Raw genomic sequence first — 23,545 nt, forward strand, 5'->3', positions numbered from 1 at the left:
ATGAACCCTCCGGATGGCTGTAAAACACGCGCACGGGAGAGAAGAGCCTCCACCCTGTGTCCCCTTAGCCCTTGGATGTTAACTCCTCTCACATTACAGTATTTATTGAATTTCTCCGCCAAATGGTGTTCCGCTCCATAAAATCTAGACAAGTGGACCCTGCCAGCCTAATAACGGCTCCATACCCTGGAAATAAACTTACTTTACTGCGGCAAACAAAAGGATATGACCCGGAAAGGTTATTTTCCACGGGACGCGATGGCTGTTTTAAAGTCGGGCCTTAATTGGTGGCTCTAATTACTAGCCGGTGGCTCCCGGGTTTCTGCGGGGCTCCCGGTCGCTTCCTAATGAAATTCCACCTCTGCCTCAAGGATTTTGGGTGGGGGGGCGGGTGAGAGGGGGGCCGGGTCGAGCGACCACGCTCTCTCCCGTGCGTCAGCTGTTGGCCCTCCCTCGCGCCTCAGCCCCCGTCCCAGGGGGGGGGGCAGCGTGTGCCGCAATGGAGACCCCCTTTCACACCAGCAGGCAATGCAAAAACATTCAACTTTTCTGACCACTGACAAGCAAATAAAAGATCAATAAGCACCCACATTCTGTAAACAACACCACCCAGTTTCCCCATTCAGTTGATATGTATTTGCACAGAGCTGTTTTATAGAGACACCATCACAAAGACACTTTAGACAAAAACAGGAAGTGGAAAAAATGGGAAGGAATTACCCAGCCGAATAACAGTATTGTACCTCACTGACTGAGAGAGTGACTGACAGACTGACTGACTGACAAAGACATTAATTCTGCATGTGAAATAGCCTACTTTGACTCATACCTGAAGGCAAGCATTCATTCTCCTTTTCAGTTTGGTAAGGCGATACCCAAAATTAATTAAATTCATTAAAAATGTTGACTGAATCAAAAGGCAAACACTCCCTTGAAAGTAATAACAGTGCTTTCCCTCCCCCACGCCAAACTATTCACCAAAATAGTTTTGTTGTTTAGTGTAGGTCCCCATAATCCGCCCTGAACTGGATCACTTGCATACGGTGTAGCAGCTGACATATTAACTAACATGTAAACAGGCCTCATCCAGACGCCTTCTAATGCTCGTGCCAGAACACATATTTGTACAAGATGTGAGCAGACACGCTGAGCCGTCGGACTTTGAGTATCACCAAGCGCAAGAAAAACCCTTATTAAAAATGGATCCCCCCCCCCCCCCCCCACCCACCCCCCGCGCGTGGGCCACCGCTGCGCACGACGTGTCGTTGGGAATCGGCATGGCAACCGGGCTCCCGAAAGCGGCACGCCTGTCAAGGTGAATCTAGTCACGCGAAACGAGGCTAAGGCTTTTTCGGGCCTTCGCCTTAAAGAAAGGCTTCCACGTCCTCCGCAGCAGAACAGGCCCTGCCTTCGGCGTGAATGCATAATGGAAGACGCGGATTCCGGCTCTTCCGAGCGCATTTACCGACGGCGAAATGAAGTTCGGGGGTTTGCTCTGCGAACGCGCGGGAATATCGGCTTACGCCGGCCTTCCGTCCTCCCCGAACTGCGGGCTGGGTAAGAAACAGGCCCCTACAGACTCACAGGCGGCACTGTACGGGACCGATATGGCGGGGGGTGGGGGGCGGGGAGGGGGCGGCAACGTTGGGCCGCTACGCATCGCGCGCCGTTCCTCAGCCGGCTCGATCTCGCTGATTCACGAGGGAGGAGGAGTCTGTGCCTGAGCGTCGGAATCCCGCAGCGCAGGACCCAGAACGTCTGAAGTCCCCCAGGCGGCGCTCTCTGCTCTTCCGGGGTCAAAAACCTTAATCTCCCAAACGAGAAGGGGGGGGGGGGGGGGGAGGGGGGGTGAGGGAGGAGGCAGCTGGGGAACTACCCGCCGAGACCGCCCACTGACAGCTAATAAAAGAAGCCGCCCTTGACCGTGAGCAGCTGGGCTGTAAGGCCGCTGAGACAGTCAGCGCGAGCGGAACAGCGGTGGGAATAGGGGCGGGGCCGGGGGCTTTCCAGCGGCCGGCCGCGTCGACGGGGGCTAAAGAGTCCGAGCACCTCGCGTCGGGCACCTGGCATCGGGCAAAACGAGCGCTCTGTCCTTCGTCCCGTCTCCGATACGTTAAGCAGTCGATCAGTGCAGAGGTCAGCTTTCCATCCCTTTCTTCCTCTCACAGAGACGCTGCTGAAGCAGCTTTTATGGAGAGGCCTGGGGGACCGGTGCAAACAAGCTTTTAATGGGAGCAGGGCACAAAATACACACACACACACATATTCACACACACACACTCACAAGTGCGCACACACACACACATACACACACACTCACACTCACACACACACACACTCACAAGCGTGCGCACACACATACATACACACACTCTCACACATATTCACACACACACATGCACACACACACTCACAACCGCGCGCACATACTCACACACACGTGAGCACGCACACACACACACACAAGCGTATACACACACACACACACACACACACACACACACACACACACTAAAAAACACTATTTTATGAAGACATGCCAGCAACACCACTCTCGGTTATTATGCTCCACACGCTGTAAAATCAGTTCCTACACTAATGACCACAGAATTCTCTCCTACCACACGTCACCCCCATTGTGTGTATTTACTTCAGGCCTTCAGGGGACATATTTCAGCGACAAGCCCGAATTTTCAGCTGGAGTTTTAACAGGCATTTGACCGAAACTCCAAAATTAGCCAGGGTCACACAAGGCTCTCTGGAGAAGTACGGGCAACGGGCCCATTTTGGAAATCCAACCCCAACGACTCCAAGTCTTAACATTCTTCCGATCCACAGGGAAGACTTTAATACTTCCTTAAAAATAAAGTCGGATTCCAGAAGAGCTCCATCCTCCGTGCGCACGTTAGCCTGGACAGATCTCAGCCGAGATCCGAGATCTCAGCCAATCACATCAACGCGAGCGCTGGCACTCCAGCGAGGCGCGTGAGAAAGGCGCTTTCCAAACCGACTTCAAATATTGACTCAAAACAAGGCACTCGGGCCAATAAGCCCCGAGCCGGCCCTATCAATTGGAAAGGCCCGGGCCCCGCAATCATATTCCAAAGGGAGGCGTGATGGCAGGCCCTCCTCTCTAATTAAAAGGGCCGGGGGAGCAGAAGAGCCGAGCAGATGCTTCTCCACCGCTGGCGGACTCCCAAACTGCCTCGTCACAAAGCGCCATCCCGCCATTCCGTTCCAGGCGCCTTCGCTCCGCTTTTTTTTTTTTTTTTCATTTATTTATTTATTGGGTTTATTAATCTTTTTTTTATTGCCTTGAGTGTGAAGCACAGGCGGCTTGTGGTCTCTGTGTGTTCCGCACAGAAGCCTCTGACAAGAGGGGCCTTATCAGAGGCGGCTAATTCTGGAGCGCACCCACCAAGGGGTCTGGTCTGCAGCCCTGGTCCTGGACAGACACAGGGGCCCCTCTGGGGGTTTTGGTGTCAGCCGGATTCAAACCAGCAACCCCATTCAAACCAGGTCAGGCGAGTTCGCCGCGTAATCAACCGCCCTTAACTGATCAATAAAGCGCTGAGTCATCGCTCCCAGCAGCAGACGCCGAGGCTCTCCAGGACCAGACCCCCGATAGAGAGCACCAGATAAGAGTCATGAGTCAGCAAGTTAAGAGCAGCCTCAGCCCTGAGTCCACGGGAAAGTGCATCGCTTCTGGGGCAATAATGCTCGTTCCTGTTTTGCTGTTTTCAACACGGACCCGTCTCTCCTGTCTATGTCTCACCTCTTACCCTTTTTCTCCTGACCGTACAGACAGGAAATAACAGGGGCGAAATCCATTAGCTGAGTAAACGGTGTTTTAATTAAGGCTTGGGCCCTGCTCGGGTGTCTCTGTTTACTCCCCCGCTCTATTTCGGGCCTTCCGAACAGACGCCTCCTTATGCCCGTCGGCTGAGCCAAACAGCAGGCGTTTCACACGGAGCCCTCGCCCCGGCTCCCTGCTTCCTGCCAGAGAGGAGCTCCACCAATCACAGCGCACATTGGTAAGCACCAAGAGAACAACGGCTAAGGTGATTGGTGGATGCTGCTTCCTGCCAATACCCACAGGCAGCCAGAAAGTACAGCCAGAGAGTGTCCTTATCCCTGGTAGGGTCGGAGGTAATGCAGCATTGAAAGCTTTCCGGGAACAAGTGGGTCCAGGGGACCCCTAGACGTGGGTCATGTATGTGTTTGTACGTGTGAGGAGGGGGGAGGTCTTTCTCATACTTTTTTTTCCTTGTACAAATAATTTCTACATCCTTCCCTGAGCCCCTGGTCCTGGCTCCAGTCACACACAATTCAGAAACCACCAATTATTCCTCCATCCGTCGCCATGACAGCGTACTCATAAAGTGCACTGTCACGTGACAGGGATTTAATTATGCTAGCGAAACCGGACACGATGCGGACTACCGGCCCAGGAACCCCGGAAGCCGCTCGGCGGGAGCGGGGCGAAGGCCCGGGGCACCTGGAGCACGTGCTGCTCTGCCAGGTGCTGGCCGAGGTTGAAGCCCGTAATGCTAACATTGCTAACGCTAATCAGGCTAACACCGCTCTACGTCGCTGGGTGTGAATGCCATCGCCGCGAGGAAAGCAAGTACATTTCAATGCAGCAAGGTCAGAACACCGATCATCTGACAGCTTGTTAAATAGAACAGAATGCCAAACAGAAATGTATAATGCAAGCGGTTATTGCTGCGGATTATAGTGTTTATTGTCAATAATTACAGGCACCGTGTGAAATAAATCTTTCTGGTGTGTCCTGTCCCCTTTCAAAAAAAATGTCCTCATAGCCCTGAAGAGTGCAGATCTTCGGTTCCATTTTCGGATATGTACTGGCATTCCCCCAAAATTCCAATACCCCTGAGAGCGTTTGCCCTGGATCTAAACATAATGGCCCATGAAAAAGAGAATAAAAAAGTCACAGACAAATAAATCAATATCTAGCAATTTACCGTCATATTTAGTAATTATTGAGCACCTGTCAGGCCCTTCCTTCGCAGCCAAAACCACTCGGAGAAATGATTTTCCAACTTTCCCCCCTTTCACTTCCAAACACAAACGATGAATAATACGTGGGAATCGATATCGGAGCCTTTAAAGTTCGCTCCACCTCGCGCGCCATTTGGCCCAGTTGTCCTCCGCTTAGCGGCCGCGCTAACCTTCGGCTTTCTTTTGTATTTCTGTTCGGCGCGTCACGACGAAATCTAACCACATCCACGCCGAATAAACTGTAAATACACACTCTGTATTTACGGATGCATGCACACACACACGCGCACACACACACACACACACACACACACACAACTGCACGCTACAGCAGAACATAGCCTACCTGAGACAAGACAGGACCAAGACCAAACTGCTAAGCACAGACAGCAAACATAGTAAGTGTTGAGATTATGTTTATCCGGCAGGCGTTAAATCGATTTTAAGCAGGCATTATTCGACTGCTGGATAAAATTTAAAAAACGAAACGCAACGGAATAGAATAAACGTGATTTATAAGCACCCGGGGCAGCAATCTACGGGCGAGGGGCTAAGGCCAGCGACCAGGCTCCTCGTGTGAGCATCGTGGGTAGTAAATCGGGCTGGCGGGAAAATAAAAATAAAAAATAAACAAATAAAAAGAAAAGAAAACAAAGTGCAATCAGCATCCACTTGTAACGCGGAAGGAAACCTCGGGCTCCGCGGCCCATCATAACCCGGCTGATTTACGGGACTTATTGAAAAGGCGGGTGATTTGTAGTCATAGACAATAAGGCTGTGGAGCACTCCTCGGATTGAAATGTTTTCAAAATGGCGCCATAAATCTGTGAACCGGGCTTAGTCCGACTGCCGAAGTGCCGGAGGGTCTTCGTGAGGCTGCCGTATTTCCAGCGGACGATAATTCGTCCGTCGTGCGCCCCGAACTTCCCATCAAAACCGAGTTTTATGTGCTATGCTTAACTGGATACTGCAATATTATTATATGGCACTGAGGCAGCCTCACCTGTCAAATCCCCGAACGTTATAAGCAGGCTGTAAGGTCAAAAGAGGCCGTCTCTGAGAACATTCTGAACTTGCAGAAGCTTGGATAGTAACACAAGAAGCATATAAAAGAGGTTAGTGAATAAACCAACCGCTACCCAATAGTTCAAAAACAGGTGTTTAAGTGTGAAAAACATGTCTAACTTGGACATTTTAGTTTTTTGTGCATGTGTGTACATATACCAATGCACGTACACTCACACACACACACAGACGCGCACACACACAATTTAGTCATCAATTATGCCCAAAGTCTCCAGGTGGGAGAGAAATACAACTACAGAGGAATTTGACATTATCATAAAATAATTAGTTACCGTACATAAATAACCGTCGCCCTTGGCGATCCTTTCCATTCCTGCATAACCCAGCTTTCAAACACGCATTAATTCAACTTAACAGTCACGGTTTTTGCACATAACGTAGCTGAGTGTCTAGCGAACGCTAATGCAGAAGACCACACAACATGAAGCGCACAAACCAGAGCTAGAGCCAGAGCTAGCGCTCAAGCTGTCGGTCCATACTACCACCAGATGTGTGAAAAATGGCCAGCGTCGTCAGGGTAGTGGAAGCTATTCGGCTATTCTTAAATATTTTCTTCTGGGCAGTCGCGAACTGTGAGCTATTTCAAGTAAACGGTCAGCTAAAAATATTCCTTCGTGTTTATTTTACTTCACTTGTTTTTCTAGAACAAAGCCTCCTGTCTCGATCAGCTTTCAAATTGATACTGTGTAGCATGTTTTAAGGTGCGTTTGAGACTGAGTGACATCAATGAAAGATTAAACAAAATGGCCGTCAGCCCGTTAAAATGCCGTGTACGAATGGTATACCCTAACCCATAAAAGGCTGAAAGAAAAAGTCACTTAAATCCTCCTTTGTCTCTGAGCCTTGCGCTCTCGCTGACGGTCGAGTTTGTTCCCGAAGCTCTCGACAGCCGCCTTCGGAGAAAAAGAGCCCTCCTGCTCAGGTCAGAGCCCGCTGTTATGTGAACCCCGTCAATTACTCCGCCGGTGAGAGAGCTCCGACAGGGACGGCGGCTTTAGCTGGCGGGGTCAGCGGTAACCGGCTCCAGGTGGCAGGGCCCATCTTTCCAAACATTTCAGAGGTGCTCCTCCACAGGGGGGGTGGCGGGGGTGGGGGGGAGGGGGAGGGGTGTGTGCCAGTCTAGTGAAAAGTGTCTGTCCACAACAGCAAAAACAACAATTTCAGAGATGTCTCCGGCTTCTGCGACGGTTTACCATACAAAGTGGCGCAGCTTAGCTCGCGGGTGAACGACGATGGCAGCTTGCCTCGGCTTTGAAAAACGGCAGAAAATGAGGGTGTGTGTGTGTGTGCATGTGTGTGTGTGTGTGTGTGTGTGTGAAAGTCGACTTTACATGCAGAGACTGAAACATGAAAACACACAGCCGACCTGTCTGATCCCAGGTAGGGTCACAAATCCCGCTGGAATCCACAGTGAAAGGGGCTATCGATTATCCATAATCTCATTACACACCTAAAAGCCTGTTCAACAAAGCACCAACAGCACCACACCAAAACAGCGCTCCGCTACACAGTCTCACAGATACACTTCCACGAAAACCGCGCCAGACAAAATATCCCTAAGATAATCTTTAGTGATATAGGTCTGAAGAGATGAATGCTGTGATTATTCACATGGGTCTGACCTGGGTAACACAAGCGTCTGATCGGTGTGTGTGTGTGTACTTTCACTTCAGGTTAGCTACTGAGTGTGTTTTCCTGCTTATCCCATAATGCCACCTATGTCAAGCCTAATCCTCTGGAGTCAAACTCTGTTGTTGGTACGCTTCGATATCTGTACAGCCCCGGAAGAGAAAAACCAGATCAGAACCTTTTTTGTCTTATTAGCTCACTGAAAAAGACGACAGCAAGCACAAGCCAATAAAGACCGCCGTAGGAATCTGTGACGACCGGGCTCTAAATCCGCTTTACGGTCCCGTTCTGTGCCCACTCCTGCTTTCCGTAAACGGTTTACGCCCTGCGGCGGTTCGCCTGGCGTTCGAACGCACTCAGAGCGGATCCAGGGCGGTCGTTAAGGGTTACCGTCCTGGTTTACAATCCAGACCGCGGCCCTGCAGGAACCGGTGCTTACACGGACGACTTCGGCAGGGTTCGAAATCGGAAGGCGGGTGGTAGCATGTGAAGCACGGCACTCTGGGAGCCTCAGCTTCAGACACCACCTCTTCACTTTAGACCTGGGGGTCGACAGGGGGGCTACTGGGGGATCGGGGGGGGGGGGGGGGGGGGTTGGAGAGGGATAGGGCACTGTGGATTTCTTTTCTATAATTGTTATTTTATGATTTAGTTTTTATTCTTTCATTTTTACTGTTTTAATGATGTATGGATTTTATTATATTCTTTTATTTTCACATTTTTAATGTTTTTTTTATATCTTTCACTTTGTCACTCTATGCTTACTATGTTTTATTTTATTTTATTTCATTATGCTTGGAAAGCACTTTGAGCTGAATTTTAATGTGGCTTTTTTATTTTTTTTTTATTTCACAGGAATAAAAACAATGTTTATAAGAACAAACATAGTCTTAAACCCAGCTCAGGTTCCTGCCCACTGATGCCTATGAAAGGTGCTATATAAATAAAACTATTATTGTTATTATTATTATTATTAAATCAAGATATCTCTGCAGAGAACAATGTAGTGTATACAGTGTATGATCCATACAGGTTGTGCAGAATTTCTTTATGTTATCGAAGTAGAGTCTGAAAATGTGCCTTATGCTGACCGCACAATATGGGGGTAAAAGTGGGGGTAAAAAATGTAATATAAGCCCAAATATCTATGGCTCCGATGCAACTGATTCATTAGTAAAGCAACCAGCATTTCAGCAGCAGGCTGCTTATGCCCGAGCGTCATGACCGCGCAGTATATCACAATACTTCAGCCGCTAACCCAGAGCACTGGCCAATATTTCAATTTGATTGATGTGGCCAAATATTCAGCTTTGATGGGAGGCTTCTGGCCCACTATGGACCCTTAGCTATCATACACCTTCAGCTGTTACTGTCACTGTGCACATCTCAGACAGATGTATATTTGCATTGACAATGAAATAGTTTGGAAAAAAAGAAAATTGCAGGAATCATTCTCCAGTATGACCAATAGAGTGGGACCTGGGGTAACCTGCAGTTTACAAGCAGGATTGAGTGAATTCAGTGGTATAAAATGGCTGCCACTGTTTACATGCTTACTCCAATCCGTTAACTAAAGAGGCACTCTATTTCAGAGCATGAAAATCAAACTTTAAAAAAATATACCAATTACGACAAAATTTTGACTTCAAACATTTGATGTGTTGTTTTGACAGTTCTAGTTTGAATCACATCAGAGAAATGTAAACCACCCACCATCAGAGGCTGGCATTAGCTGAAAAAAATCATAATCTAGCCTAAATATACATGTTTTTGGACAGAAAGCTTGAGTCAGTGTTTATTCTGCAAACAGACTTATGTGGATGATCACAGAACTGCAAATGAGTCTGACTCTTCAATTATCAAAACAAGAAGTAAGTTTTTTTTCTCTCCGTCCCCCCCTCCCAACTGAGCACTGGGTCACAGGTCAAGCTCATGCCCCCGTGCGTGAGCGTGAAAGTGTGAGAAAGGCTCGGAGCAGGGAGGAATGCGGGGTACCATGACGACAGGCAGGAGACGTGCAGCTGCAGTGACCTACACATACGCGGCATTCTTTAAACCACCGACTCCCACACGTCACGGGGAGAGGGGAGAGAGAGACTCAGCGCAGAATCCCATAGAATCAGCCACGAGAATCATGAAGTAACAGCCTACTGTGTGTGTGTGTGTTTGTGAGTGTGTGTGTGTGCTCCTGTGTGTGTATGTGTGTGTGTGTGTGTGTGTGTGCGCGAGTGTGTGCGTGCGTGCGTGTGTGCGTGTGCGTGTGTGTGCATGTGTGTGTGTGCGTATGTTTGGGTGTTTGTGTGTGTTCATATCATTTCCAGACTCTGCACCTTGTCCAATAAAAAAAGGAAGAGGAAAATGAAAAGAGCAGGTATGGATTTCATATCTGAGCTCCTGTGCAGGACTGCTGTGCAAATAAATCTGTCCTGCACAGACACAGTGACTGCGGGGGGTTCTGGAACCAGTCGATACGGGGAACCTTAGACACCGGCCTCCATCCGCCGTCGGGCCCGGCGACCCGGAATGCCGAGGACAGAGCCGGCAGAGCGGGGGGAAAAAAAATCGCCTAATGGCAAAATTCCGCATTCGGTTTCCGTTTCTCCTGGACGCTTCCCAACTTGACTCCATTAGCACGGCGTTGAGGGGTCCCTCACGTGCAGTTGCTTCATCTGAACCTGCCACTCAAAAGCGCAATTTTGTTTAACGGCCTTTGCTGTCTGACATACACCTATGCACCTATGTAAAACAGCTGTGAATACGTCTTTACTTATGGGCATGTTCTTTTTTTTCCCAAGGCACAAAAGGGCAGTTTGACTAAGAGACAGGCTTGCAACTGATGTTATATGACTGTAGGGGATCTGCACTTTCCTTAGCCACACACAAACACACACACACACACACACACACACACACATTTTTGACTGACATAATTTAGCCTAATAAATGTGCTAAGAGACAGAGAGTGGCAAAAGAAATGTGAATGTAGTGTAAAAGATGTCTCCTGCCAGAAGATGCATAAATATAGCCCCAGAAGAAAGGGGTTCAGGGGGCTGGGTTAGGGTAGGGTTGGGGTTAAGCCCCAGAAGAAAGAGGTTCAGGGGGCTGGGTTAGGGTAGGGTTGGGGTTAAGCCCCAGAAGAAAGGGGTTCAGGGGGCAGGGTTAGGGTAGGGTTGGGGTTAAGCCCCAGAAGAAAGGGGTTCAGGGGGCTGGGTTAGGGTAGGGTTGGGGTTAAGCCCCAGAAGAAAGGGGTTCACAGGGGGCTGGGTTAGGGTAGGGTAGGGGTTAAGCCCCAGAAGAAAGGGGTTCAGGGGGCTGGGTTAGGGTAGGGTTGGGGTTAAGCCCCAGAAGAAAGGGGTTCAGGGGGCTGGGTTAGGGTAGGGTAGGGGTTAAGCCCCAGAAGAAAGGGGTTCAGGGGGCTGGGTTAGGGTAGGGTTGGGGTTAAGCCCCAGAAGAAAGAGGTTCAGGGGGTTGGGTGTTCCCCACCTCACGGTCAGCTGGGTCCCTGTTGTGTACCTGTGATAATCACACAGCATCTGGAACCTTCCGACAAGAGGACTGCACAGCTCACTACAGACAGAGCAGCCACTGCAGACAGATCAGTCACTGCACAGAACAGCCACTGCAGACAGATCAGCCACTGCACAGAACAGCCACTGCAGACAGAGCAGTCACTGCAGACAGATCAGTCACTGCACAGAACAGCCACTGCAGACAGATCAGTCACTGCACAGAACAGCCACTGCAGACAGATCAGTCACTGCACAGAACAGCCACTGCAGACAGAGCAGCCACTGCAGACAGATCAGTCACTGCACAGAACCGCCACTACAGACAGAGCAGCCACTGCAGACAGATCAGTCACTGCACAGAACAGCCACTGCAGACAGATCAGTCACTGCACAGAACAGCCACTGCAGACAGATCAGTCACTGCACAGAACATCCACTGCAGACAGATCAGCCACTGCACAGAACAGCCACTGCAGACAGCAACTGCAGACAGAACAGTCACTTCAGAGAGCAGTCATTAGCTGCAAGCATCTCTGCTGTACTGAACTAACATGGCACTACAGTGGGGGGCAGGAGGTGAATCATAATTAACCCTCCTGGCAAGCACCTACACCAGCCAAGCCAGGAGCAAGCCTCCCTCTCTAAACTTCATTCTGCCATTATAAAGGCCAGCTGTGATCTGCGGCGCTGAGAAATATTACATTAAATACCCGAAAGGTTAATCAAACAGAGCCTGTTCTATTCGTGAACATTATCTATCATCACGAAAGCAACCTTGAATTGGCTGCAAAAAGATAACATATGGCCCTCAACAGAGAACTCTGTAAAAAAAGAGGGCAGTACTATTTTGAAGAGAAATGCATTCTGTCATAGGAGTCAATGCTACTTACCTATAAGCACATTCACTGCTCAGGAATCAACTTATGAAACTCTCCCCGGAGTACAAGTAGGATGCCATAAAAGTTTTCACACAAGAGTTTCCAATTTCGTGCTTTAAGAGGTCAGACGTTTCAAAGACGCTGGCGTACTTTCCCATGGATTTCCTGTCAGCAGTTATAAAGATTTTATAGAACAGCACACGCAGCTCGCCTGATTTAACTATGAGTTAATGGGAGTCATTTAAAATAATAGGCCTAGATTGAACGGTGGCATCTGCATTCATAGACCTTTAATGAGTCAGCCAATTTCCAAAGACAATCATGTGTCTGCTATTTTTTACCAAGTTTTTTTTTTAATATAAATGCAATCATGACAAAAAAAGACGGTAAATTTACGGCGAGGGAGTTACGGTGAAAGTTATGACGAACCCCCGCCTGACCCGTTACGACAAACGTGAAAGAGGGAGAGTTGAGACGGCTCTCGCTCCCGGCCTCTGCTCTCGATCGCGCCGAGGGGCGGAGAAAAGAGCGGGAACGCGGGAGAGCTAACGGGCGAGCGGGGACCGCTGGAGAACGGGAAGCGGAACTCAGGGCTTCGGATTCGCGGAGACGAAAAGGCAAAAAAATCACAGCCGCAGCCGATGTGCCGAGCCGACCAATAACAGGAGACCGTATCCAAACGGGGGGTGGGCCGGGGGGGGTGGGGTGGGGTGGGGGGGTACAAAGCACTGGGACAGTCCCTTTTTCCCTTTTTCCTTCGCGGAGGGGGTGAGGGGAGGATCCTGCGGTTATTGGCGCAAGTCGCGGAGTCACGGCACCCTTACAGATGGCGGTAAGGGCCGGTTCGTGAGCATGGAAAGGTCAAAACAGCTGACCACAATCAGGAAAGAAGGGCCTTTTTTTTTTGAGCGGTACTTCTAACACGCGTCCTTTTGCTCCCCCCCCCCCCCCGTTCCTCCAGCAAACTGCTACCGCGGCGGAGACATCAAAAGAGATATAAATGTACAACAACAGGGGCCAGCGGGGGGGCGCGTTCTTAGGACCGTCCGCTGGTCTCCCTTCCTGCTCCGCCAGATTCCGGCGGCCGTTTTACACAAAAGGCGGAAAAACATGGCGGAACTGCTGCCAGGTGCCGGGAACTGGGCTCCGACAGTGAGACACGGCCACACAATCCACAGATCCGCCTCACGACTCGGCAGGGCGCTGAACGCGACGGCGCTAAGGAAATCCCACAATGCAATGCGTGCAGGGATACCTAAAGCAGCGGAGGGAAGGACCCTGCCGTCACGCGAAGGCAGCCAGAGCGCTAACGTCTACCGTTATCTTTTTTTTTTTGTGTGTGTGTGTGTGTGTTTACTCTCCGTAATGAATTCATATTTTGATACCGCAGGAGTGTCTCCGTCGGTCCTTAAGGAAGCAGACGGTGAAAAAGAAAATCAATTTGGAATACGAAAAAATGAAATGGTCTGAGAGAAGTGCCGGGGGGGGCAGGCAATAAATCAGAGGCTTGTCCTCCGCGCGCCAAAAAAACACGCGCGATCGCTCTCTTACGCGCCGCCTATCATTAGCGTCCTTCCCTGGGAGCCTGTTCAAAAACTTTCAGCTGCCTTCCCTCAAACCCCCCCTTCCCCACCACCCCCCCCCCCTCCAAACTAAGGCCAAGTAATCTACTTTGACATAGAGAGAAGCCCCTTAAGTCTTCCACATAAAGAATAAGTCCTTCAGGCCGTGAAAGAGCGAAGCTAACGGCCGCTGCGCCGAGTGTGGGCGGCGTCTTCGAAATGATGCGTGGAATGGGACTCCTGAGAAGAACCCTTTTCTGCCGAGCCTCGAGAAGCGATTACTATTCAAGCGTTTTTTTTTTTTTTGTTTCCCTCCCCCCCCCCCCCCCTTATCTCCTCAGTCTCTCTCCCCTCCCCTCCTCCGCTGCGATTCGGGGCCTTCGACGAGCGCGGTTCGCCCCTGTTTCAGTGCGGAGGCCGCACAGCCCGCTAAAGCCGTCCGTTTCTCCGGGGCGGGCTAAATCCTCGGTTTTGATCGCGGGGATTACCGCGACTCGGACTCCTCCCCGCGGCTCGGGCTCCTCCCGCCGTCCGGCGGCTCGGCTCGCATCGCCGACGACGGAGCATCCGGGATTCCGATACCGCCATCGGCGAAGGCGGGGGACAGGGAGGTCTGCCAGCGGTTACTGTTCCTCCATCTCTGAGGCGTTAAGTGACCTCCAGTCTAGTTCACGGTAAACTGCCGTGTGCCTCCACCAACAGTCATGCTTCCGCACACTGCTTTATTAGAACCAACACGTTCATTAAATTTCACGCGTTTGACGCTTTAATGCGGAGATCGCTAGGGCTGCACGATATATCGAATCGCAATCTTTTTAAGCTTAATGATAATAACTGCAGCCATGAGGCATATAGGCAATGTTTTGTCTTTTTTTCTCTTTAATCACACCTGATGTGGTAGGAAACCACCAAACATGACAGGCTATGTGAAATGCTTACGCGAAAAAAACATCATCACTGGTATCTATTGAGTGTTCATAAGACAGCCAATCAGCAGCAAGGTTATACAGCTCCCATGTGATCATGTGACTTGCTTTCTCAATCACATGGAACTGACACGGCCTTGCTGCTGATTGGCTGTCTTATCAACATGCTTGGGTGTCTACTACCACTTCAGGTGTGATTAACAGAAAAGAGAGAGATCGCCAATACATCGGTGGCAGTTATTCTTATAGCCTACTTCTAAAAAATCGCAATTCATTGTATCATGCAGCCCTAGAGATAGGCCTCTCTTCTTTCTAGATCAAGTAGCTGGGTAGATTCAGTACTAAATAAAAGAAGAATAATTTCCAGTCTGTGGTGTAAATTCAGTCATTCTTCAACTTCATGTGCAATAAAATGCACATGTTCTTGTTTTTAAAACTAGAATAATAAAATAAAAACATTGCCAGCAGCTTCAAAGAAAATCCAGTTTGGCGCTTTCCACATTAACAATGGGGAATATAAAACTGTTTCCTTTAACAGTCATCCCATATTTAGAAGAAGCGGGGTCCAATAATGCTTCAGGCCTTCGTGCCTCAACTCCAAATAGGCTAAGCGTTTGAAGGCCCCCTCCAGACTGAGAGATGTACAGACTGCCCTCCTATTAATACACTAAGAGGTCACTGGAGCCATATTTCCTTCGCAACTATATATACACACACGAGGGCTATCCGTGTTATCCTCCTCCCGGCGTGATGCAATCGCATGAAACGCGCTTCGAGTGCACGCAGCCCAAACGCGCTGAGTAACGCGCGCGATCCGGCCCGGTTTCGGTCTAATAACGGGACGGAGCGCTGTGCCTTCCGCCGTATTGCGCGAAGGGGGTCGGCTCGCAGGACGGCCGCCGTGTTTTCCGTGCGCTCACCAGTCTGTCGGCGCATCGCGAGCACCTCGTATCGCGGCGTCGCGGTCGGCGGGCGAAATCAAATCGAGGAGCCCCGCGCGAGCACGAAAGGGATAAAATCTGGAGGACGTCCCAAAAAAACCGTTCGCCTCTTTAGCACTCAGCCCAGTCATCCGTAAGTGCGCCGCTGCCACAATCCTTTTCCAATTCCAGCTAAAATAAAAAGAGGCGAGAGCTTCAATTTTTAGAAAGAATTATAAAGAGAGAAAGAGGGGGAGGGAGAGAGAGAGAGGGAGAGAGCGAGAGAGAAATGGTGGGAGGGTAGGAGAGGGAGGGAAAGGAAGGGAATGAGGCAGAGAAAGATACAGAGGGATGGAGGGAGATAGAGAGAGGGTAAGAGACGAAGGGAGGGAGAGACAGAGAAAGATCGAGTGGGAGGGAAAGAGTAAAGATAAGAAAAGAACATGTCACAAAAAAAGAAGGTGTTGAGAAAACACGCTGTGCCTGGCAGAATTAGGGTCAATTAGCATTCAAAACGCATCACAGTAATATACCAAACAAACCACAGCATCTGCACAGTGGCAGAGATGAGAATTACAGCCAGAGGAATATTCTCTCCCGAGTGTCAGCGGGGGGGGGGGGGGGGGAGAAAAAGGGAAAAAAGGAGGGAACTCAGTGGTGCAGGTGATAGCACTCTACCATGGCCCAGTGGCAGTCCCCTAAAGAGAATATACTGGATCCAGCTCCGCACATTCATCTTGTAATCCATCTTAAAGCTGCTTAGCTTCCCGCCGTTTAAATGAACAGAAAACTGCAGAGGCTCGGCAACAACAGGCCCGATCAAACAGAAGGAGAAAATGGCACCGCGCACCAAAAGCCTCGCTCCCTTCAGGGGGGGGCGACAACGGCGAGCGATTGGTGCCCTGGCCAGGCCACAAGGTGGGGAGAGAGATGTGATTGGTGGCTGGCCGGGGCCATCTTTACCGGCTGTGGAGCTCCCTCCCCTCCTGAATTGCTTCTTCAAATCAACCAATAGTAACCACCGTAAGAAAAGCCGTCAAATGGATTCAAATTGTGACTCGTGACACTAAAATGAAGTAGAAAAAATAGAGGAAAAAGACTCCGCCCATTCATGGCCAGGCCTGAGACAGGAGCTTATTGGTTGCTTTGTGGAACCAATCAGAGAGCTGTATTTTTTTTCCCCCTCTTTGCATATGGGGCTTGTGCATGCATGTCACTGCTAGCGTACTGAACACAGACAGCATTAACGGTCTGCTCTGAAAGCACAGGGCCTGGGGCTAAATTTATTAGCGGAGTAAATTACACAATCTGGGGATCGGTTCAGGTCCAAATTCACTTTGACAACCAGGTGCCAACAAAACAGGGAGGGGTTCCATTTCTGAGAAGACACCACGCTTTTTAATACCAGCTTTTCACCCGTGAACCTTTTTTTTTTTTCTCTTCGCAGTAGGGTTACTTGGGTATATTACTTTATTGAACTTGTGCTCACAAAGATATTTTCCCATTCAAAAGCATGAAGACAAGCAGGAAGGCATTTTAAATAAAACGCCATACAGCCTCCAAAACGCTTAGTGGCAAAATACAAAAGTTCAATTGTTCAGAAAGTGCTACAAGGTAATATGCCTTCCTTCTTCAGGCACAGCAAGATTATGTATAAACCTAATATTAAACAACGTTTTTAAAGTCATAACGTCGCATTACTTGCATACTACGAACCCTGGGAACAACCCAAATATGTCTGAGAACAGTAGAGCAAACTTTGAGAAGAGAGCATCAAAATGAGAACAGATGCGTCCCGTGTTAAATTACTTTCTTTCCACAGAAACAAATTTTGAAACTGTCACCCTTTAAATTAAATTCCCATCAGCGCGCGTCCGCCATCATGGCGGTAATTCGATAAAGCCGCGCGACTTCAGAACGCGACGCCCATCAACCCTCCGGTTCTCTCCTCTCCTCCAGCTTAATATTCCGGGAAGCTACATTCTTTCTTCACTTTCAACAGTTTTCACTCAGAAGAAGAGAGCGTTTTTTTTTTTGGAAGACTGATACGTTAGCGTAGCGCTGGGCCGCCACGGGACGTTTTTTTATTAATGACATGAGCATTGATAGCGCGTCTGCCTCCCCCATCTCCCCCCCCTCCCCACCCCCCACCCCTTAAATCAAACACAAGCACAGAAGTTTGGGTGAAAATTGTGTCATCCTCGCTTTTTATTTCCCCCAGTTTGGAACGCCAAATCGAATGTCATTAATGCACACACTAGAACAGCGCCTTGGCAGATACCAGACCGTGGGACCCATCCCTGCACTAGAACAGAACCTTAACAGAAACCAGACCGTGGGACCCATACACACACTAAAACAGTGCCTTAACACCTACCAGAAGGTGGGACCCATCCAAGCACCAGAATAGTACCTTAATAGATACCACAATGTTGGGCCCCATCCATGCACTAGAACAGTACCTTAACAGATTCCACAGTGTGAGACCCATCCATGCACTAGACCAGTGCCTAAACAGATACCAGACCATGGGACCCAACCATGCTCTCGAACAGTGCCTTCACAGAATGAGCCACCAGCCCTCATCCACTCAGGGTGATTCAGCCCCACACTGGCCTCATTGTTGAGGACTGCTCTCATTTCAAGGCTGTTGACTCTCGTTACCCCGCCACTGTCAGGTAAATCCGACTGCGGGTTTTCCAAAGGGGGCGGGGGGTGGGGAGGAGGGGGCCGTACGGGGGGAACGAGCCGCGAATTCCAAGCGTTTCAACGGTGCGACTGACCCCGGCGCTATCCCGCCACAGCTGGGGAACAAGCGCAGGACGTCCATCACACCTCCTGGAACCTAATCTGCCGGTCAAGGGCAGCTGCGGCGGGCAGGCAGAGTCCTGTGGCCCCATTGCTGACATCAAATATTCCATATCTGCAGCAGGAGAGAGAGGAATGGGGAGAAAGCCGCCCAGGAGAAATTCCTCCCTTGGGAAAAAAAAAAAAGAAAATTCCCTGAAAGACGACAGAAGGAATGGGGCCGGGGAAAGGCGCTCGACGGCAGACGCTGAGAGGAACGAGGAACGGCGAAAGCCTGCAGCCCGACGGCTGAACCGCGATCGCCTATTATTAATCAGAAGAGAGGGAGGTAACCTAATTATCAATAAAACAAAAGAGCTCCCCGGCGAGGAAGTCAATGCCCTCGGAGCCACATTTGCAGTCAATGAGCTTAAGCAATAAGCCGCGTAGCCCGAGGTTCGAGACACATGGAGGAGACCGAACGATAGAAATGTAAGAGCTTGGGCCACATGAACCACGTTCAAGTTATGATTACTTTATTACGCCACAGAACTACTCACTGCTCTTTAAATAAATAAATAACAATAATAGTTTCCCATTTGCAAAAATATAGGCTATCCTCTCCACCAAAGTAATGCTACCAACATGGACAACTGATATAAGAATGTAATTACTAACAGTCCAACCACTGCATTCTAAGCAATCACTTTTATACACTTGCATTCATGATTTACAGTAAATGTGAATGCAAGCATCGACTAGGAATTTGAAAATGTCAGTAATGCTGCCCATCTAGACACACCCAGTAGACAATACCATGGACGTGCAAAAAGATCAGTTCTCTCAAATACCAGGTTATGCAGCTGTAAAATATACATTTAAATAAAAAAAATTAAAACAGTGAGAGCCTAATTTAAACAACTGTGTTACTTAAATAAAATCACACAAAAGGCTTGCCTCAACAAATATCATTACTCCAGAGTACACAGGAAGAGCCAGACCTAATCCTTTACAACCTGAATTTCATTTCAACTGGATGCCCATAAAAACAGATACTCTCGCTGAAACATCTGCTTTATTTAGTAAAAACTCAATAGCTTTTCTGTAATGGGAGTCCTGTGCGAACGTTAAGAGGAGAGGGCATTAACTGGTAGATGAGGTAATCTAATTAACTACATTAGATTGCCTCCAGTGGCCCTAACCGGCTCTCTCTCAGCTTCTGTAGATAGAGGGATGCTGGATGCTCACCCGGTGGATATCAAGAGCATTTGGAATGAAAGATGGAAAATCACTTGATTTAGGAGGGGGAAAAAACTACAACCAATCTCAGGGGCATCAGACCACTGGACGTCACTTTTATCCAATGAACCAGGACACACCAGTAACCGGCTTTTGCTAGTGACTAAAATATGCTCTGCTCCATCATTTACAGTGCTTATGCCCACCCCATTCAACCAACCAATCACAATCTGAAGAAGCTCCTCATCATCCTGAGAGGCAGCTTGGCGATCACATGACCTCGACAGTCAGCGTACCCACATTTAAACAGCCGGTAGAATGGATTCTGGGTAGAGTTGCCTCGTTGTAGAGGGACTCTGTGGTGGTGGTGCTGCATGTCGAATCTGGCCTGGCTGGAGTCCTCATCTTTTGGATCGCTAGGTACCAGCATCCTGCTCCGGTGCTTAAAGAACTGGCACCGGCTACGATGGGCACCAACGGATCATTAACCTCGCTTAATCACGTGGCCTTGCAGTACACTGCAGCTGGCACCGTACAATGGAACTCAGTACAAAGGAGGGACAGATTCTATCTAACCGCAACACGTTCCGTCCTCAACATCAGTCATACGTTTAAGGACATGTCACATTCAGTTCTCCCATATCATAAATTTGGTGGTCGCTGAATTGGACAAAAAAAATCTTGACTAAAAGGAAACCAAACATGTTTGAAAAGAGTGCAGCACAAAGTGAATCAAAGGCAAGCCTCGTTGTAACTGGAACAGGCTAAATAATTTACAGCATTCGTGAGTTTTCACGTTGAAAGGATGAACACAAAAAAACCCACTAAAATGTCTGTTTATAGCAGAATTCATTTCATAATCTGTACCAAAACACTAGTCAAAATATTTAAATAACCCCATGGCACAGCAACATCAAAATTCTTAGAAATAGTTTTAAGCAGCCAGAAAATGCTTTCAGTGTAGCAGTACATTCTTGGTTAAAGTGCCACTAATTCATGAAGAAGTAGCCTAACCACAGAAACACAGATAATAAAATAAAATAAACTTTCCTATAAACCGACAGCAAAACAAGGTTCTGCATTAAAGCAAAGAAAGATATTGCAATTTCAAATAATTTCTACGTGAAAATGTAGTAGTACCACTCCGACTACCCCTTTTACCAATGCTAAATTACATTATCGGCTGAGGCTGTGTCAGACTGTGGAAAATAAAGACATCAGTTAGTATTTGTGAGCCAGGGGGAAACACTGCTGTATATAAAACCCAAGAATACCCTACTACCCCATTTTAAGAAATCTCTACGGGCATTTTACTACCAGGCAATTTTATATCTCTGAAAAATAGCGGGGACAATATCCCCTCAGAAGCAGCAATAAAATCTTAAATATATTCCTCGTAAGTTAACACCACACAGCTAGTGACACACCAGCTCAACGATAATAACCATGCACATAAACATGTATTTGTCATCGCTCATCTGAAAGCGTACTGTATGTCTGTGTGTCGCCGTTGTTGTGGCAACGGCAGAACTGGGAGTGGAGCGGAGCGGAGCAGTGGGCGAGAGGGGACAGCTGTATTTGCCCACAGTCAGACCGGGTAGCCTAGCCGCTAGCTGACTGTGCCGGGCTGCGAAAAGGTCCATGGACTGACTGACTGGAGGAAGGCACTGGAAGTGCTGACTGCTGCTGAACGGCTGCGCTCCACGGACGGCACGTACACTCACTCACTTACGCGGCCATTAGAAGACATCAGAACATACCTCACCCCCCCCCCCCCACCCGCCCTTCCCCTCCCACCTCGCTGCATAGTTTGCAACATTTGGGTGCTGACTATTAAACGGGAGAAAGCATGTTAAATGGTTCACTTGGTGAGCCGTGAAGGAATACGTAAGAATAAAATCAAATGAAATTTACAGTAATAATAATAATAATAATAATAATAATAATAATAATAATAATAATAACAATAGATGTAATAAGATCTATTAAAAGATGTAATAAGAAGTCCTTATTATTATTATTATTATTATTATCCATCATTTCAGTAACACAAAGGCATCGTAATCAGCCAAGACCTTAAAATAAAAACGAAATATTTGGTCTTTATTTAGATCAATTCATGCATGTCAGCATTCTGCAAAAGCACAATAAGTCCCCTTGTAGTCAACATAGCCTAACCTCCTTGTGCCAAGAGCAGCTAGGCTAGCCGATATCAAAAGCAAACGGTGCCTAACCGCTTTACCTGGCCACACACTTTACACAATCTGTGCCATTAATCCCTGCATTGGATGGCTAATTGTTTTATTTATGCTCATTAGTTTGCTACGCAGATGATCTAATTCCGAGTGAACATTCACAGATGTTGTCAGCGCTTTGCTCAAGCGTACAACGGCCGTGTCAGAGACGCTAGAGAGATCAATTATGTGACCTTCAGGTTACAGAACCAGTTCCTTATCCACAGAATCGTGCTAACATCTAATAACTGTATCTTGCTTTGCAGCTAAACTTGTACTTTCTCTCTATCTACACAAATTCATAACAGTGACATAATAAACATATCCACTAATAACTCATTGGGCAGGTAGCCCCAATAATAGCTGATACAGTAAAACACTAAGCATCACACACACACACTATATATATATATATATATATATATATATATATATATATATAAAGCAGGCTATATGTCTTCCTCTGTTCTGCTACTAAACTGAAAATACCTAGACTGCTACTAGCAGTAATCCTCCTCCACCCTCTCTCCCTCTCTCTCTCCCTCTCTTTCTCTCTCTCACTCACACACACACACACACAACCACCACCATCACCATTACCGAGAGCCAACTGTTCTCCAGTCACTACAGAGTTTGAAGGCCCCTAGCGGATCAACTTGTCCAAATACAGTACATGCACCAGCGCTTTCCAATGTTCTCCAGCTCTGCTTCTCTTCAAAAAAAAAAAAAAAGATCCCATACAATTTGGATTACATCCAAAAAAGATCCCATTTAACGCGTGTTTACTTACACCGACACATTAGAAATGTTCGAAGCAATCTCATTCAGGTTTTTTTTTTTTTTCTTTACAATTTTAATATAAAGGCCATCGATCAACAAAAAATGGAAAACGGTCACCCCCAAGAGCGACATAGAAATGTGGAATCTAAATCTATTTTGCACAAACATTACCCTACTACACCCCAGTTTAAGTTTATTTCCGACAGGACAAATCTTTTATATCTTTTATTTATATCCTATCTTTATCAATTCCATCATTCTTTATTTCACGGTTTCTACAAAATCCGAAATACGTAGGCTATGCATTTTTGCGTCAGAGAATTATCTGCGGGACAGCAGACCAGCAAGACAAATATTAAGAGTCGGGTCAGAGACTCAGTGAGATACCGAAAGCTTACCTATGATACAACGAGGTTGATAAGTTTAAAATTACAGCACATGTAGACTGTTTACTGAAAAATATATAAAGGACAATTATTCGCGTAGACTTTATTGTTATGGACATATAGGTATATCATTTAAGACGACTGCACTTTGCACTTTTACGAACCAATACCCTACCAAACATTTATTTGAATTTATGTTTAACGTTATTTAGCGATTTGATATTTTCAGAAATGGTCAACTCCGGAAAGATTTTGAATGGTAGTTTGATATAAGTGCAATAACGTTGGTAGGCAAGCCAGAAATGTGCAATAATGATTACGGAGGTAGGCTATTGCTTTCCACAAGAATGCCTAACCACTAGGCTATGCAAACGTCGCTACAAAAAAAAATAATAATAGCCAAATAGACTTATAATAAAAACAGTAACCGGGCATTTCAACAAATCAGCTCAAGCAGAGAGAAACAGGGAAAATAGTTTCACGAACTGTCGTTCTCATAAACCCACTCTGTCAATACCACGCAGTTCTTGACATAAAACCATCGGCAATCCGTTTTATCCGTTTATGCCCTATGGGGTAGTTTGTGG

The 23,545-nt window shown here is 47.8% G+C and overlaps 1 protein-coding gene across 2 annotated transcripts in view; it reads right to left on the bottom strand.

Annotated features, from left to right (window-relative positions):
* LOC118232176 (receptor-type tyrosine-protein phosphatase delta) overlaps positions 1-23,545 on the bottom strand; it is a 234,927-nt gene that overhangs the window by 138,671 nt on the left and 72,711 nt on the right. The gene's annotated exons all lie outside the window — the stretch shown is intronic.

The sequence above is a fragment of the Anguilla anguilla genome, chromosome 7, assembly GCF_013347855.1.
Source record: "Anguilla anguilla isolate fAngAng1 chromosome 7, fAngAng1.pri, whole genome shotgun sequence".
NCBI classification, from domain to species: domain Eukaryota; kingdom Metazoa; phylum Chordata; class Actinopteri; order Anguilliformes; family Anguillidae; genus Anguilla; species Anguilla anguilla.